Source organism: Eptesicus fuscus, chromosome 12 (genome assembly GCF_027574615.1).
Source record: "Eptesicus fuscus isolate TK198812 chromosome 12, DD_ASM_mEF_20220401, whole genome shotgun sequence".
In the NCBI taxonomy this organism is placed as follows: Eukaryota; Metazoa; Chordata; class Mammalia; order Chiroptera; family Vespertilionidae; genus Eptesicus; species Eptesicus fuscus.
The window spans coordinates 33,863,159-33,876,024 of NC_072484.1; the positions used below are offsets into that span (position 1 = coordinate 33,863,159).

General features: G+C 46.2%; 1 protein-coding gene and 1 pseudogene across 4 annotated transcripts in view; one reads left to right on the forward strand and one right to left on the reverse strand.

Moving 5' to 3' along the window:
• CBFA2T2 (CBFA2/RUNX1 partner transcriptional co-repressor 2) overlaps window positions 1–12,866 on the forward strand; it is a 153,002-nt gene that overhangs the window by 20,606 nt on the left and 119,530 nt on the right. Inside the window, exon 1 of one of the 4 annotated variants that reach the window (XM_054724468.1) lies at window positions 8,496–8,730. The exons of the other annotated variants lie outside the window; for them this stretch is intronic. The gene's annotated coding sequence lies outside the window, so the exon portion shown is untranslated. Of the gene's footprint in view, window positions 1–8,495; window positions 8,731–12,866 lie in introns of those variants that run through there. 4 annotated transcript variants of the gene reach the window in all.
• LOC103304912 (histone-binding protein RBBP4-like) overlaps window positions 1–12,866 on the reverse strand; it is a 31,124-nt pseudogene that overhangs the window by 753 nt on the left and 17,505 nt on the right.

Sequence of the window (12,866 nt, forward strand, 5' to 3'; positions counted from 1 at the left end):
ACACTTGGATTCCAGTTTATAGGTGACTAAAGGTGTGGCTTTAGCCAATTACTTAATCTTATTTTTTTCTTGATTTCACAGATGAAGTGGGAGAGAGAGAGACAGATAGACAGACAGACACATCAATGATGAGAGAAAATCATTGATCAGCTGCTTCCTGGAGATCGAGCCCGCAGCCTGGGCATGTGCCCCAACCGGGAATCAAACCGGGACCTCCTGGTTCATAGGTCAACACTCAACCACTGAGCCATGCTGGCTGGCCAATTACTTAATCTTGAATAATATGTATATTTTTCTAGAAGCTTATCAAATATTGAATTATATTTTAAATGAAAAAATTTTTACTTATGGCTAATCATAGAAGGATTTTATGAAAATATTAGCTGTAATAGCTGTTTGGAAGACAGCTTGACAGTGTTTCTTTTTCTTTTTTTTTTAAATATTTTTTTTTTATTGATTTTTTTACAGAGAGGAAGAGAGAGGGATAGAGAGTTAGAAACATCGATGAGAGAGAAACATTGATCAGCTGCCTCTTGCACACCCCCTACTGGGGATGTGCCCGCAACCAAAGTACATGCCCTTGACCGGAATCGAACCTGGGACCCTTGAGTCCGCAGGCCGATGCTCTATCCACTGAGCCAAACTGGTTTCGGCTGTTTCTTTTTCTTATAATTTTTTTCTATCCAAACCTTTATTAAACAAAAATGCATAAATCATAAATGTATAGCTCAATGAGTTTTCTAAAAAAAAAAAAAAGAAATTAACAGCAACTACTTCAGAAGCCTACTTCTCTCCTGCCGGTTACTATCCCTCCTTCTCCCCAGGATAACCAATGTGCTGACTTCTATCACCATACATTAGTTTCGACTTAAAAAAAAAACCACAAAAAAACATTATATAGAATCATATACTGTGCATTCTTTTATATCTGACATGTTTTGCTCTACAGTAATGACACATGTGCTGTCAGTAGTTCATTCTCATTGCTGTATAGAATTCCTCTATAAAACAATTCCTCTATACCACAATAACATTCCTCTATACCACAATTTATCTGTTCTATTGTGTGTTTTTTTTGTTTTTGTTTTGTTTTTTTAATATATATCTTATTGATTTTTTACAGAGAGGAAGGGAGAGGGATAGAGAGTTAGAAATATCGATGAGAGAGAAACATCGATCAGCTGCCTCCTGCACACTCCCCACTGGGGATGGGCCCGCAACCAAGGTACATCCCCTTGACTGGAATCGAACCCGGGACGCTTGAGTCCGCAGGCCGACGCTCTATCCACTGAGCCAAACCGGTTAAGGCTATCTGTTCTATTGTTGATGGATGTCTTGATTGTTTCCAGTTTTTGGCTATTAGGAATAATGCTGCAAAGAACATTCTTCTATGTCTTTGAGTATATACCTAGGAGTGGAATTGGAGGATCTTTGAATGTGCATATATCTAGCTTTAATAGATAGATAACTGCTTGAGTTTTCCAGAGTTGTACTAGTTTATACTTGTATCAGGAGTCTTAACATTTTGCTGAGCCTCTACTTTGTACAAGGCAGTAGTAAACCAAACACAACCCTCTCACAGATCTTGAAATTTAATATGATGAAAAATATATTTTATACACACGTTTTAATATTCAGGTGGTGATAAAGTTTTAAGGTATGTTGTATATAGAGAGGAGGGTGATGGGGAGTAATATTAGATACAAAGGTTAAAAAAGACTGATCAAGCCCTGGCTGGTTTGGTTCAGTGGATAGAGTGTCGGCCTGCTAACTGAAGGGTCCTGGGTTCGATTCCAGTCAAGGGCATATGCCCAGGTTGCAGGCTCGATCCCCTGTAGGGGGCATGCAGGAGGCAACCAATCAAGGATTCTCTCTCATCATTGATGTTTCTATCTCTCCCTCTCCTTTCCTCTCTGAAATCAATAAAAAAAATATACACTGAGTGGCCAGTTTATTATGACCACCCCATCAGTACTTCGTTGGGCCACCTTTTGCCTTCAATACTGCGGCAATTCTTCTTGGCATTGACTCCACGAGTTGTTGAAAGGTGATGCGAGGAATCTGACACCATGCCTGATGAATAGCACTGTCCAGTTCTGTGAGATTTGATGGTTGTGGAACCAGCCGCCTGATGGCTCTTTTAACTTCGTCCCACAAATGCTCAATTGGATTGAGATCTGGTGATGGTGGGGGCCACCTAAGCAAGGTAAAGTCTCCCTCATGTTCTTGAAACCACTCCTGCACAATACGAGCACCGTGGCATGGCACATTGTCTTGTTAGAAGAAGCCATCTCCATTGGATACGCCATCAACATGATAGGATGAACTTGATCAGCAACGATACTTAGGTATGTTGTTCAGACATTGTTCCACACAAATTAAAGGGCCCAAATCATGCCAGGAAAACATGCCCCAAACCATAACACTGCCCCCATCTGCTTGAAGGGTTGTACTCATGCATGTGGGGTGCATGCTTTCATGCTGTTTCCTCGAAATTCTCACTCTGCCATCTGCATGATGCAACTGGAAATGTGATTCATCAAACCACATGACTTTTTTCTAATGCTCGACTGTCCAATCCTTGTGTTCCTATGCGAATTGGAGACGTTTTATCTTGGTAACTGCAGACAGCAAAGGTGTTCAAACAGGCCTTCGGCTTCCATATCCCATATGAAGCAGTGTATGGCTAATTTGCCTACAAACGTCAGGTGGTCATAATAATCTGGCCACTCAGTGTGTGTGTGTGTGTGACTGATCAAGTAACATTTGTGCAAAGATGTGAAGGAAGTAAGCTAGCCATGTAGATATATGGGAGAGGAACAGTCCAGGCAAAGGGTCAAAGCTTGCTTGATATGTTCACAAAACAGCAAGGAGGCTGGTATATCTGGAGCACATTGAGCAAGGGTAATAGTGGTAGAAGCTGATCTGAGGGAGGTAAGTAGGGGCCAGAACATACAGGACCTTAAGAGTCAAGGAAAGGATTTGGGGTTTTCTAAATGAGGTGGGAATCCATTGGAGGGTTTTGATCAGAGTGACATTATCTCCTTTACCTTTTAAAGAGATCATTCTGTTCTTGGAAAAAACACTCTAGTAGGACAAAGATGGAAGCAGGTGAATTTAGAAATTATTGCTGTAGGCCAAGAGTGGGAGGTTGGTGGTTTACGTAGATCAGAATGTTAATGGTGGAGGAAAGGAGAAATAGAGGGAATCAAGCTATTTTGAAGGTAGAGTTGATAGGATTTGCTTAAGTGGATTGGATATGGGAGTTGTGTGTCAAGGATAACTCTTAAGTTTATTGGCTTAAGTTGCTAATTTACTGGTTTGAGAAAAACTGGGGAGAGGTGAAGGCCCCACGTAGGTTTGGACTAGGGGTGGGAACCAGGAATTTGATATGGGATTATGAGATATCTGTTACATATCCAATTAGAGATGCTGAGTAGGCAATAGGATACAGAGTGGAAAAATTGGTTTACAGTTGTTCCTATGGAAATCAATACAATAAATAACAATACAAGAATGAACTCTTGTGTTTCGAGTATTCACAAATGTAAACCTACTTTGCCTACCCTGTATAAATGACATGGTGAGTGAAAATAGAGGTAGGGCCTAACATGGCCTTTGGAGTGATACAGAGGAAACAGATAAATTCTCTTCATCATTTGAACACTTTTAAAGCTCATTATTTAGAATTTAAATTGTACACACTTTTATTTTTTTGTGAGAGCTATTTGACATGAAAGTAAAATATCAGGAATTTATTTATTGAGAAAGTTCCTGGGCCCTGGTCCATGTTGCTCAGTGGTTAGAGTGTCGGTTTGGATTCCTGGTCAAGGGCACATACCTGGGTTGCAGGTTAATCCCTGTCCCAGGGTGCATGCAGGAAACAACCAGTCAATGTGTTTCTCTCACATTGATGTGTTTGTGTGTCTCTCTCCCCACTCCCTCTTTTCCACGCTCTCCAAAAACAAAATCAATGGAACAAATAATTTTGGGTGAGGATTAACAACAACAACAAAAAAGTTCCTTGGTTCTTCTTTGAATGATTCGTTACTGAAATTTACTAGACTTTGTATAAATTTATTCTAGTCATTTCTATTATTGTTATTTTGTGTAAAATGATCATTGCTGTGATGACTTAGGAAGATGAAGAAAGCTTTAGCTCTGTAGTGCTTCACATTGTATTTTAAAGTATATATGTAATACGTAATTTAAAAAATAATAGTTTACATGGGTATTTCACATAAATTATTTTTATTCACTGCTTACAACATCCTGTGAATTGAGTACTATTACCATCTTCACTTTATAGTTGAGGTAACAGACTGCATCGCTTGGGTGATTAATTGACTCATGGAGAACATGTCTCTATGGTTAGTAGTAGAGACAAGCTCTAAACCAGATTCTAACTCCATAGCACTACCACGTTCTATTTCTCAGTTATACTGAATGAATTGTAATTTATTGTAGAGTATCCTGCTTTGATGCTGTAATTTTTATTGAAAAATATCTTTTACAAAAGTAATATAAGACATTCATATAAAAATTGCAGCAAATAGAGTAAAAAGTAAAAAATCCCTTTTATGTCATTACTGAAAGTTGGTATATTTTCAGACTTTTTAAATTTTTTTTTATTTTTTTATTTTTTAAATTTCTTTATTGATTAAGGTGTCACATATTTGTCCTCATCACCCCATTCCCATCCCACACCCCTCCCCACGAATGCCCCAACCCCCTATTGATCTTAACCATTAGTTAGGCTCATATGCATGCACACAAGTCCTTTGGTTGATCTCTCCCCCCTCTCCCCACCCTTTCCTACCCTCCCTCTGAGGCCTGATAGTTCGATCAATGCCTCCTTGTTTCTGGTTCTGTTCTTGTTCATCAGTCTATGCTGTTCATCATTTCCCCTAGATGAGCGAGATCATGTGTCACTAGAAATATACTTATAAGAACTGAATGTGAGACGAGCAATAATAGTTATGCTGACAGGCAAATGAATCAGTCTGTAGTGAGTTTCTTTCTGGACCAACAGTTCTTTTGAGACCCAATTTCAATGTCCACCAGTTCCTTATGTGTACATGTCGGCACTGACTTTTCAGCTCTGGATGGTGGACATATGGTGGTAATGCAGGTCCGACTCTCTCTGGTTTGGTCTCGGCCGGACCCAGAGGCACGGCTTCACCCGGACTCAGGGGCACGTGGCCTCACCCGGACCCAGGGGTGCGTGGCCTCACCCGGACCCAGGTGTGCGCGGCCTCACCCGGACCTGGGACCCAGCCTCTCCCGGATCCAGGGGCACACGGCCTCACCCGGACCCGGGATCCAGCTTCACCTGGACCCAGGGGCGCGTGGCCTCACCTGGACCCAGGGGCACGTGGCCTCTCCCAGACCCAGGGGCGCGTGGCCTCACCCAGACCCAGGGTCGCGTGGCCTCACCTGGGCCCGGGACCCGGCCTCACCCGGATCCAGGGGCACACGGCCTCACCCGGACCCGGGATCCTATTTTCAGACTTTTGGATGCCTTTACACTTACCTGTAATACACAAATAGTGTTTTTCACAAACAAAATCATACTGTACATAATTTTGTGCAGAGTCTTTATAATTTTCAGTCCGATGGGAAGTCCACCAAATTGTTCCGTCAGATCTTTGTTTTAAACAAGAGCAAAGGCATTTATCTCTTTTGTTGTTTTAAGTACCTTGGAACAGATTTTATGAATGACAGCAACTTTCAGTATTGATTTGTTCAATGTTAGTAGTGAGAGCCCTTTAAAATCATCACACCTTTCATTTCAGAGAACTTTCCAAATGCTCTGTAAAAAGACAGATATATGATTGATTGCTTCATGGAGCTGCCAAGCACTATTTCAAGTCCTTTTCCCTTTTCCAGAAAGTGCTAAGTTGTCCATTTTGGAACATGTGATGCACCTATTACCTGTGGTTGTAGGAGATGATGTTTTCCCATCTGTCTGATAGGAATTAATGAACCTGTAACTAGACCAAACTGTCCTGGAAATGAAAATAGGTATTTTCTGCTATTGATGCCATAGAAGAAGAAAAGCTTCAGGTGGATCAAACTCTCCAGATTTTTTTTTTTTTTTACTCCAGATATTTTGGTGATTATTTCCACCACTGTAAACTAATACATATGACAGATAATGCATTTTGCTTTTAATGTAACTTTTAATGATGCAACCACCAAATATCCATGCTGTTAATACTTTCCTCAGAAGGAAAAAAAAATTGAACTGCTGTTGTGGGATAAGTTCAACATTTACACAAAACCTGCTCTGGAGGAGAGAGTAGACTAGGAATTCATATTGGAAAGATAACGAAATAGGTAGGCTCTTCATTGGAAGTGATTGTATGTGTTTCAGAATTCCAGAGTAATGAAGGTGAATTAATGTCAAGTAACTGGCAAATGTAGGCTGATATTAAAATAGTGGTTGAGGAATGAAAAATAACTGTATTCAGTGTATACTTTGGTGTCCATTTGGAAAGCTTGTTAAATGCAGTGTCTAGGATTTTACCTCCCAGAGGTTTAAATTCTGGAGGCTGGGAGAGGGCCCAGGAATCTGCATTTCCATCAAATTTTCTAAGTAATTAATTATCTTCCATATAGCCTGAAGACTAATTTGAAAACACTGCTTTAGGGCGTCTACACCATCTAAAACAAACACCATCTAAGTCTAATCAGAGGAAGAGTTACAGGGAGGAAAAACTTTCTATACAGGACAACGTGAGTAGAGTGATAAATGGAGATGTCTGAGAACATATTAGGGAGAGAGATATTAGATAATGCTGACTGAGGTAGGGAGGAGGAGGAGGAACTAATGTTTGATTTTTTAAAAATATGTTTTTATAGATTTTTAGAGAGAGGAGAAGGGAGAGGGATAGAGATATAGAAACATTGATGAGAGAGAAACATCGCTTGGTCTGCCTCTTGCTCATCCCCTACTGGGGTTCGATTCCAAAACTGGGCATGTGAATCAAAACCTGTGACCTCTTGGTTCATGGGTCAGATCTCAACCATTGAGCCACACTGGCTGGGCTGATGTTTGATTTTAATTTTCACTTGAGGAGTATATCTTTAATTTGATTGTTTTGTCTTCTATATATATTAGATAATGCTATGTTGTCTTTTGGTAAGCAAGCTCTCTTATCTGTAGTTTACTATATTCCTGGGACATCCTTAATTTCCAGTATTTCATACCATTTTCTCCATAAGCCATCAAAATATCCTCAAAAGTATGACTTCAACATACAAACTAACTCACAGACTATTGCATAAAATAATCACTTCATGAGTGTTTTTGTTTATTTGCTCAAGAAATAATCATTGGCTTTCTTTACCAATACTGATGAATCTTCCTTAATGGGGAGAAAATTCCTGAGGATTTAAGCAGAGGTTAAGTTAAGGTTCCATGTGGAGAATAAAAAAATTCTGGGTTGTAAAGTTTCTTAGGTATAAAACTAGGAAGAAATTCTTTTTCTCACACATTCATTTAGCACATTTACTTGTATTGATATTACCATTCTTAATATGAATCACTGATTGTTGGGCAATAATAAGACCATTTTACTTATCTATATACTAGAGGCCCGGTGCACGAATTCGTGCACCAGTGGGGTCCCTTGGCCTGGCCTGTGGGATCGGGCTGAAACTGGCTCTCCGACATCCCCCGAGGGGTCCCAGATTGCAAGAGGGCATAGGCCTGGCCGAAGGACCCCCACCGGTGCACGATCGGGGCTGGGGAGGGACGCGGGAGGTTGGCCAGCTGGGGAGGGACTGCAGAAGGGCTCCAGGGCATGTCTGGCCCATCTCACTCAGTCCCGATTGGCTGGACCCCAGCAGCAAGCTAACCTACTGGTTGACTACCCCATGGTGGCCAGTGCACGTCATAGCAAGTGGCTGAACGGCCTGAGCATATCATTAGCATATTATGCTTTGATTGGTTGAACGGCCGACCAGTCATATCATTAGCATATTAGGCTTTTATTATTTATACTAGAGGCCCAATGCACAAAGATTCATGCAAGAATGGGCCTTCCTTCCCCTGGCTGCCGGCACCGCCTTCGCTCTGGCCGGAGTCGCCTTTCTGCCCCGGCCTGGAGCCACCTTTCCACCTTCCCACGCTGCCCAGAGACCCAGAGCGGCTGGGCAGAACACCTGCGTTGTTGCCATGGCAACGACGTAAGTGTCCCGCCTTCCCCCGGCCGCTCCCGCCATCTTTTTTTGGGTTAATTTGCATACTCACGCCTGATTAGCTGGTGGGCGTCACGAAGGTATGGTCAATTTGCATCTTACTCTTTTATTGGTGTAGATAATAAAGAGGTAATATGCAAATTGTCCATTATGGTGTCACAGTAACGACCAATTTACATATTGGCAGACCAGCAGGAGGTTGCACGCGCAACAGGGTACTTGCATGAGGCTCACTTCCCTTCCCCCGGCGCTGGAGTCCTCTTTTTCTCCTGGGTGCACGCGCCCAACAAACACCCCCGCGACACCACACCCCATCCGAGAGCACTCTGCCCGGGGACACTACCAACCCCACTGCTGAGGTGGGGGTAGTAGCCAAGGGGCGACTGGTTCTTGGGGCGCGGTCAGCAGACACCAGGGGTGCGCGCATCGGCAGTTACCCCAGGAGGGGTCATGTACTCAAATTGAGAGGATGTGGACCCAACACCACGAAGGAAGGGCCCGGGCGCAACAACATAGAGTGCACAGGTGACCCTCACACCACAGGGAAGCCACCGCAGCTTTTTCCAGTTGTCCATTCATTCATCTGCCCAGTCCGACCCGGATGGGGGCTTGCATCCTGGGTGGAATGCCCCCTGAGGACAAGCCGGGCCCAACCGTGCCTGTGCAAGCATGTTTGTCGCCTGCGAATTCCAGAGGGGAGTGGACAGAGAGCTGCTCGAGGCGTGGAGCAGGCATGCCGGGTGGGGGGCAGGGGGCGGCAGGAAAGGCCTCCGTGTCCCCCCCTTCACTCAATGGGAGAAAAGCCTTACGTGCACATGAATGCACATGCGCGCGCATGTAACGCAGTGGTTCCCGCAATGGACACCTGCCCGGGCTGGCTGGACCCTCCCCCAACTTGGAGAGGGGAGGCGCAGGCCACAGTAGGCAAGACATAGCTGCGTTGTTGCTCGGCCCCTCAAAGCCAGTGCGAGAAGCACCTGAGTGCCCAAACAGAGGCGGCTATAGGTCCCAGAGAGGAAAGCAGTCAGTATTAAGGACGAAAAGTATAGAATTTTTAATTAGCCTGTAAAAAGAGGAAAAGACTGAGGGAGGAGGGGGGAAGATGGGGAAGAAGGGAAGGAGGGAGGGAAGAACTATATAAAGGAGTCAGTAGAGAACAGAGTTAAAGAAGGAAAGAGGATGTATGAGTGAACTGTAGGAGCTATAATGAAAATCAAGTATAGTTGTGTACTGGGGACAGATTTTAAAAGTAGGAGTAAGAAAAGCAAAAAGATAAATGATAGTGAATAATTAGGCAGGTAGGTAGATAGATATTAAAACAGTGGAAGTAAGTAGAGAAGAATGTATGGGAAAGGTAGGATGAGAGAGAAAGAGGGAGGGAAAAAGTTTTAAAGGGAGCCGGTAGAGCCTAAAAGGAGAATGGGAAGAAGGAAGAGATGGGGCAGGGAGCAAAGCAGGTCCGAGGGAGAAAGTGAAGAAAAAAGTTAAGGTGGGAAGGAAGGAAAAGGGGAGGAAGGGAAGGGGTAAAGATAAAGGAAAGAAGGCATGTGGGGAGGGAGGGAGGGTAGGAGAAAGATGGGAAGAATGATGGAACGGAAGTAGGAAATGAGGAAAGAAAAGTTTATAAATGATGAGTCACTAGGAAAAAGTGTTACATAAAGAAGAGAGAAAAATTGTGTGAGAGGGAGAAGCCAATAAGGAAGTCAAATACAATTGTGTGTGAAGGGGATAAGATTAAAAAAAAGAAGTTAATAGGGGTGACCAGGTCAGCAGGGGAGGGCAGTTAGGGGTGACCAGGTCGGCAGGGGAGGGCAGTTAGGGGTGACCAGGCCGGCAGGGGAGGGCAATTAGGGGGATCAGGCGGCAGGGGAGGGCAGTTAGGGGGATCAGGCCCGGCAGGCAGAGTGGTTAGGGCAGGCAGGCAGGTGAGCGGTTAGGAGCCAGAGGTTCTGGATTGCGAGAGGGATGTCCAAGAGGGATGTCCAACTGGCAGTTGGACATCCCCCGAGGGCTCCTGCTTTGGAGAAGGTACAGGTCAGTCTGAGGGACCCCCCCACCCCCGTGCACCGGGCCTCTAGTCTATATATAAAAGCCTAAGTGACCAGAATGATTGATCACTATGACACGCATTGACCCCCAGGGGGCAGATGCTCAATGCAGGAGCTGTCCCCTGGTGGTCAGTGCACTCCCACAGCCAACCTCCCACGGTCCCTCCACCCGGCTGGCTAACCTCCTGCGGTTCCTCCCCCCAGCCAGCAAGCCCCTATTGCCCAATCAGGGCTGGACCCTGGGCTGGGACAGGGAAACGGGTGGGTGGTGGCAGACGCGACCCCTTTCCCAGGGGGGCCGAGGGCCAGCTCCCTCCTCGGGGCTGGCGGCCAACCTCCCCTGCCCTATCCCTCCTCCCTGCTGGCAGGCCCCAATCAGCCTGCTGCCCGCCTGCCACAGTGGCTGCGTGGTGGAGAGGGAAGGAGAAGGGGTGGAGGCAGGGAACTGCATGGTGGCTGGGCGCCGACGACGGCGATGTTGGCATCCGGCATCCAGCTTCCATTCCTTCTGCGCCTGGCCCGGTGACCATTGCCTCCTCTCCAGCCCAGCCCTGATCGGCCTGGCCCCGATCAACCTGGCCTCAATCAGCCCTGATTGCTGGCCCAGCCTAGGGACTCCACCCATACATGATTTAGTGCACTGGGCCTCTAGTCTATATAATAAAAGCCTAAGTGACCGTTAAGGTGGAATGACAGGAATGACTGTTGCTATGACGCGTACTGAGCAGGCAGGCAGGTGAGCGTTTAGGGACGAACAGATAGGCAGGCAGAGTGGTTAGGGGCAATCAGACAAGCAGCAGAGTGGTTAGGGGCCATCAGGCAGTCAGGCAGGTGAGTGGTTAGGGGTGATCAGGCAGGCAGGCAGGTGAGAAGTTAGGGGCTGAACAGGCAGGCAGACCGGTTAGGGGCAAGCAGGCAGAGAAGTTAGGGGTGATCAGGCAGGCAGAGCAGTTAGGGGCCATCAGGCAGGAAGGCAGGTGAGCGGTAGGGGTGAGCAGGCAGGCAGAGTAGTTAAGGGTGATCAGGCAGGCAGAGCGGTTAGGGGCAAACAGGCAGGCAGGCAGGTGAGCAGTTAGGGGCGAACAGGCAGGCAGGCAGAGCAGTTAGGGACAAACAGGCAAGCAGTAGAGCGGTTAGGGGCCATCAGGCAGCCAGACAGACAGAGTGGTTAGGGGCCATCAGGCAGGCAGAGCAGTTAGGGGTGATCAGGCAGGCAGGCAGGCCAATGGTTAGGAGCCAGTGGTCCCAGATTGTGCGAGGGTGCAGGTCGGGCTGAGGGACACCCTCCTCCCCCGCCTCCCACACAAATTTCATGCACCGGGCCTCTAGTCTATACTAATAAAAGGGTAATATGCTAATTAGACCGGGAGACCTTCTGGACAAAGCCATGGTGGCGGGGCAGAGGCAGTGGAGGTGATCAGGCTGGCGGGGGGGCGGGGCAGTTGGGGGTAAGCAGGCTGGCGGGGGGGACAGTTGTGAGCAATCAGGCTAGCAGGGGAGGGCAGTTGGGGTTGATCAGGCTGGCAGGGGGGCAGTTGGGGGCGAGCAGGCTGGCAGGGGGGCCAGTTGGAGGCAATTAGGCCGGCAGGGGGGCATTTAGGGGTGATCAGGCTGCAAGGGGGCGCAGTTGGGGGCGATCAGGCAGGCAGGCAGGTGAGCGGTTAGGAGCCAGCAGTCCTAGATTGCGAGAGGGATGCAGCGGGCCACTAGTAGGATATAAAAGCCTAAGCGACAGTTCGACCAGTAGCTATGATGTGCAATGACCACCAGGGGGCAGACGCTCAATGCACAGGCATGGAAACATGGAACAGATTGATGAATCTCAGAGGGAAGGGGGAAGGAGGGAGGGCAAGAAGAGATTAACCAAAGATCTTAAATGCATACTAGAGGCCCTGTGCATGGATTCATGCAACGGGGGTCCCTTGGCCTGGCCTGCAGGGATTGGGCCGAAACTGGCAATCCAACGTCCCCCAAAGGGTCCAGATTGTGAGAGGGAGCAGGCCAGGCCGAGGGACCCCACCAGTGTATGAATCTGTGCACCGGGCCTCTAGTCTCCCTATAAATGTTCTAAATTAAGTAGTTTAGGAAGTGGTTAATGACAATCATATTTGTAACCTAGGATTCCCACTATTTATAATAATACTTTTTTTTTAAATCCTCACCCAGGGATATGTTTTTTATTTGGTTATTTATTTGAGAGAGGGAGGGAAGGAAGAGAGAGAGAGAAAGAGAGAGACATGGATGTGAGAGAGAAGTATTAATCGGTTGCCTTGTGTGCCCACCAGCTGGAGATCAAACCTGCAATCTTTTGATCAACTGAGCCACCTATAGCTATAACAATTTTTTTTACATTTTTGTGACTTTTGTTGTTGTTAATCCTCACTCGAGGATATTTTTCCCCCTTAATTTTTTAGAGAGAGTGGAATGGAGAGGGAGAGACAGAAACATCGATGTGAGAGAGACACATTGATTGGTTTTCTCCTGCATGAACCCCAACCAGGGTCTGGGGCCCAGGGATCAAGCCTGCAACCAAGGTATGTGCCCTTGATCAAAATTGAACTCAAGATCTTTGAGTCCTCGGGCTGACACTCTAACCACTGAGAAACAGGCTAG